This window comes from Gossypium hirsutum, chromosome A01 (assembly GCF_007990345.1).
Source record: "Gossypium hirsutum isolate 1008001.06 chromosome A01, Gossypium_hirsutum_v2.1, whole genome shotgun sequence".
NCBI lineage: Eukaryota > Viridiplantae > Streptophyta > Magnoliopsida > Malvales > Malvaceae > Gossypium > Gossypium hirsutum.
The window spans coordinates 115872756-115878907 of NC_053424.1; the positions used below are offsets into that span (position 1 = coordinate 115872756).

Genomic DNA, 6152 nt, shown 5'->3' on the forward strand with positions numbered 1-6152 from the left:
AAAAAGCTAGGAATTGGGGTTTTTTAGTGAAATTATGAATATCGAAGGCTGTATAATAGCCGAAAATGATTAGGTAAAGTGTTATTTGAGGAAAAATTAGTTCAATTAAATTGTTAATTGAGTAGGGACTAAATTGTAAAAATTGTAAAATTTGAGGTAAAAGTGTAATTTAAAAATTTGAAGGGCATAAATTGAAAAGTGAATTAGTATTGAATTAGATGCTAATGAATGGAAAATTTTATATTATAGATCAGGAATCCGAAGATAAACGCGGAAAAGAGAAAATATCAAACTAGTTCCTGAATTTTTACAAATTCTACTAATTGGCCCAGGTAAGTTCATATAGTTGAATTTTTATATTCAATTGTTAATTTAGGAATGATACAATATTCATAATTTGTATTTTTTCTATTGAATTATGAAATTGAAATAATGTAAAAATTGAATTGAAAGTTCAAATCAAGGGATATGCATGATTGAGTATGTACGTTCAGTGACAAGTGATGAATTGACAGATAAGTCCATGGTTGGTCCATGGCAAAATGTGGAATGTAGGTATGATTTTTCAGTGAACAGACCATACTGAGTTATGACATTGTGAAAATGAACGTAAGTCCATGGTTAAACCATGGCAGTTATATGTGTATAAGTGTAAGACCATAGCTGAGCTATGGCAAAGTGACAAGTGTGCAAGATATGGCAAGGCCATGGCAAAGTGTGTGCAAAACTAAAGTGATGTATGACATCAAGCAAACGACGTACTCAAATCCATAAGACGTTCTCTAATTTGACAAAAAATGGTAAGTGACATGTTAACTAAAGTGATAGAAATTGAATAGTTGTTAATATTGAGCTCAATCATGTGATGTGTATTAGCTGTGATTGTGATTGGCAAGAAATGATAGTAAATTTTGTGGTTTATGATTTACTATAGAATGTTTGGTAAGGTTTATCTTTACAACCTATGAACTTACTAAGCTTATATAAACTTACTCCTGTGTGTTTAATGTTCTTTGTAGATTGACGTGAATTCGTTGGATCAGATCAACACATCAGGGCACACTATCCAGATTACTTTGGCAAATTTTATTGTGCATCTTAAGGTTTATATGGCATGTATAGGGTTTAATTGAAAGGAAGTGAAAGTGTTATAAACTTAGTTATCAACATTTTTCACTAAAATAGTTTTGGACAGCAGCAGTAGTCTGACTTTGAAAATTCACCAAAAATTGTGGAAACCGAAAGAGGTTGAATAAAATATGAAATTAAATCCTATTGAGTCTAGTTTTACATAGAAGAAACAGTGTAAGCAAAAGAATTTCATTTTATGAGATATTTGAATTTTTGTGAGAGAAGGTCAGAATGATTTCGGGTTCCCCTGTTCTGACTTTGAAAAATCATTAAAAATTTTATAAAAATGCTTTGGGTTTTAAATTTATATGTTTAAATTATTAATGAGCCTATTTTCAAGAGAAACAGACGGGAGCATTATCCAAACCCCATACTAAGAGATAATTAATTTTTAGTAAAGAAAGGTTGAAGCTGTCAAACAACAAAACAGGGGTAAATTTAAAGATTTTACTGTACTTATTGGCTAAACTATAAATTCTGAAAATTTTATGGTAGAAAGATATTTGAGTCTAGTTTGAAAAACATTAAGCGGATCTTAATTTAAATTTTTGTAGCTCAAAATATAAATAATTTAGTGACTATGACTTGAGTGGACAGCTTTGATATGAACATAAGTAAATAGTGGAATTATGTGTAATTATTTTGTAAACACCTGTAACATCCTGTAACCCTATTCCGGCGACAGATGTGGGTTAGGGGTGTTACACGTCTTATCCTGGTTTATGCATGAGCCGAGGTAGGAGCATTGGGACTTGACTTTGTGTATTTTTTAGTACTTGAAAAGATCTCCTAGCTAAGGGATTTTTTTGAGATATTATAGTAATTTGTCCTTGAAAGGGTGGTGTGATTTTGAATGGGTTGCTTTTCCGTTAACTCGGCGTTTGTTTATTGCCTGACTTGTTTTTCTAGGACAATCTCCTATTTCCTGGAAAACTAAGAAACAACATACTGTTTCTTGTTCTTCTGCTGATGCTGAGTATAGGTTTATGGCTTCCATCACTTGTGAGCTCAAATGGCTGAAGGCCTTATTATTGAGCTTAGGTGTTTATCTTCCTAAAGCAATCCTTTTATTTTGTGATAGTCAATTTGCGCTGCGCATTGCATAGAATCCCGTATTTATGAGTGTACTAAACATATTGAAGTGGATTGTCACTTTGTTAAGAATGCAATCCAGGATGGGTTGAATGCGTACTAAACAAAGGCGTTTGGTAAATCGTAATTTGAATATCTTCTCAGCAAGTTGGGTATTTATGATCTGCATGCTCCAACTTGAGGGGGTGTTGAGATATTATCTTTTAGCAATTTGATTCCTATGGGATATTATAAGATATTACTATGGAATATTATCTTTTAGCAATTTGATTCCTAATAGGATATTACAGGATATTATTATGGTAAATTATCTTTTGTAATCCGATTCCTACGTAATTACTATTGTGTATATATATATATAGCTTGAGGTCTATTAATAAAATTTAAGAGATTACCCTATTCTTATTATTTTCCCTTATTGTTTCCTATAGTAATTTACTTGTATTTAATTTTTCTAAAAAATATTTTTTATTTATTTAATGGAAATATTTATTTCAATATTTTTAAAATTAAATTGATTAATTAGACTAATTAAATAAAAAATTATTCAATACATCAATTTAAAATAAAAAATAAAATAATTTAAAAACTAATATAAATAAATTGAATTAACAATTGAATCGGTCAGACTAAATAAACTGAAAACCAATATTCTTATCGGTTCAACTACTGATATTGTGTTGGAAAGATTTAATCATAGTCTGATACTGTTACTATCAATGTTTCTATTATCCTGATTGGTGTCATTCCTGCCCATTTATGACCTGCTATGCTGCACATTTCCCCCTATGATCTTAAAATCTGATTGTTATTTCTCTTCCTATGAAATTGATGCCATTCTACCCTTCTTTTTCTGCAACTTTGAAATTATGATTTCACAGTGAAATTATGTCCCTGTTTTTATATTCCCTATGCTATTGGTATTCACTTCTAGAGGATTGGGAATGGGGGGGGGGGTGAGAGCAATTATGGAAAATAGAATTGAATCACCTCAAATTTAAATCCTTCGTACGTCGGATTAGATTGAAATTAGAGCAGAATATAAGTGGCGGATTAATAAAATTTAATAAAATTTATGAAAGTAGTATTTTTTAAAAATTAAAAATTTAGTACTAACCCAAACAACATCAATTAAATTTATTTGGTTAAATTTAATCACTAATTTTATATTATTTCAATTTTAATATAAATAACAGTATTAACTAAACTTTTAGTAAATAATATGTAAATATAATAAATTAACATAAAATTATATATATGATAATATATTTTATCGCATCATATTTAAATATTAATAACAAAATTTAACTATTATAATATAGTTACAGGAATTCCAATTTATGCAAATATGTATTATTATTTTTTTTTTATCATCAGAAACACTTGGATATTTAATAACTACATTGAGTATGGATTAAATTCGAAATTGAGCTGTAATGCTTTATGCCCTAGACTTTTCAATATTTGATAATAAAGGAAAAGTAAAGAGGAATTAAATTTGTATTTATCATAATTGATGTAATACACCCCACTCCCTTTCCTTATATTTATTCTCAACCGTCTCAATTACTCTTGCATTTATGTGTTTTAATGGTCTTTCAATCTAATTTAGTTCCCTTTGTTTTCAATGCTCTAACTAACCCACCAAACTCTCCTTCTCTTCATGAATTGAATCAAGTTCAATTCTAATCTTTATATATGTTCTTTTTTAGAAATAAACAATAATTGGAGTTGATTTATATTTGATATCAATTTATAAATCTCTCTCTAAACCTAACCCAATGTGGATTTTGGCAAGTTGTTTATGATTGATTGCCGTAGGTTTCATGCAATCTCTTAATTTTGTGGATGATTAGATTTAATTAGGCCCCTATTCCTACATTAATTTTGCAACATAGGTTGTTTTGTGAAAAATAAGAATTTGCAGACACAGCTGAGAAACTATCATGTCATGGTGGGCCAAATTCAATGAAAAATTCTATTTTCATACCCCTTCTACCCTACCACTCACCATTTTTGTATCAAATGAAATATATATTAAATCATTCAAATAAGTTTTTATCAATTTGTTTGGGGTAATCACTTGAAGTAAGTATTGCGTCAGTGCCCCATCAGCAGCTGATGCGGCATTTTCTAATATTATATAAACCCATCTTATAAAAAAAAAAACTAAAAATATTGAAATACACTGAGGTCCATCAACCGAGGTGCTAGTAGTTCTAATGAATTGGATTCATCATGCTACCACTTAACACTACATTCATCTTCGGCAGAGTGCAAAAGATAAAACTCTTATTCGAGGAGACATCAATTTTTTAATTTCATTTGTCAACTTAAAAAACCTATGCTACCAATATATCAAATTATCTAGAAACTAGAGAAAACATGGGATACTCACTACCATAAAAGCCCATATTTCTTTCTTCTGTGATTAAATTTAAAACTAAAAGAAAATATTATATCAGTGCTATTTGTCCTCCGACTTGCTCATCACTTGAAAATGAAAAAAAATTGGAGAGCAAATAGCACAATCCGAGGATAACAAAGGGTAAAATTAAAAGACAAAAAAACTAATAAGGGTGAAGTCCTAATTATACCCTAATAGCCAACATTAAATTTATGATTAGATTTATATGCTAATTATATGGTTTTAGCTCTTCCTTGCCTTGGTGGTGGTAGCAGTATCATGAAGAAAATCAAGCAAAACAGTGCTCTTGCATTTGGGACATTTAGGTTCATCTTCTGAAAGCATCACGTACATCAAACACCTTGGACATCCGACCAGAACCATTGAGGTTGCTGTTGTTGTGGTTTCAGGGCTGCTCATCATCATCATGTCAACGTCATGATTCATCTCCGATGACACGCACGAGCTCGGCGGGGATGTCGGCGACACAGTAGCCGACCGGCTTGGTGATGGTTCCATTCTTGGATTACGCCTTGGTGGTGATAGGTTCAACTTCAACTCAAGCTTGGGACCATTTCTTCTTCCACTCATGATCTTTAATATAAATTAACTTAACCTAACATGAAACAACAAAACAAAGTTAGTCCAATTTTTATGTAAGAACTTGAATTGTATTAAACAAATCTTAGTTACCTTTGAAGGAACCTTGAACACTTTGTTCTTCAAGAAAGATGGAGAAGGCTTGGATGAGTGGATTGGAATTTGAAGAAGAAAGGGCAAAATATATAAAGGGAGAAAAAGGATGGTTTTTATTTAAAGCTTAATTAATTAAATTATGGTGGGGAGAGGTGGAGCTGTAAATTAGAGAGAAATTATTAATGGCTGGAAAATTTAAAAAGAAAATAAAAAAATGGCAGTAAACATTATAACAAAATTTGCAGGGAAGAAAAAGCCTTTTTCAGTCACTGTTTTTTTGCTAATAATGGTCTTTACTTCATTGCTTGAGATTAGTTAACATACTATTTAGGGTACTAACACTGTATTAAATATAATAATTAACAATTTTATTTATTTTTAAATTTAATATATAAAATAAATAAATTGGAGTATAATGTAGAATACAACTGAGGGAAGAAACGCCTACAGCTGTTATAGCAAAAACCCCAGATTAGTAAAGGAAAATAACCCAACACAATGGCCACCTAAGAATTTAATATCAAACACCAAGAAATTTAATGAAAAGAGAGTATAGCAGTTAAAACCCAATTTAATTGTTCAACAGAAACCAGATAATTATAAAAAAAAAAAAAAGGAACACCATGCACCCACAATGATATTAATGACGATTTCATAACAAACATACTCATCCCTTGTTTATGGATAATGTTAACATACATTACATTTTCATAGCAGGAACAGATATAAAGGAGCAGGCAGTGGCCTTCCCCTAAAAAATAGTTATATTACCATCTAACCCCTTTATTTTTTATGAAATTACATATTAATATAATGGTAAAATTCC

General features: G+C 30.3%; 1 long non-coding RNA gene across 1 annotated transcript; it reads right to left on the minus strand.

Annotated features, from left to right (window-relative positions):
• Window positions 1-4621: 4621 nt before the first annotated feature.
• LOC107925532 (uncharacterized) lies at window positions 4622-5641 on the minus strand. The gene is made up of 2 exons (XR_005927751.1): window positions 5324-5641; window positions 4622-5246 (listed from the first exon to the last, which is right to left on the minus strand). It is a non-coding gene; the product is annotated as an uncharacterized lncRNA (long non-coding RNA).
• Between the last annotated feature and the right edge of the window lie 511 nt (window positions 5642-6152).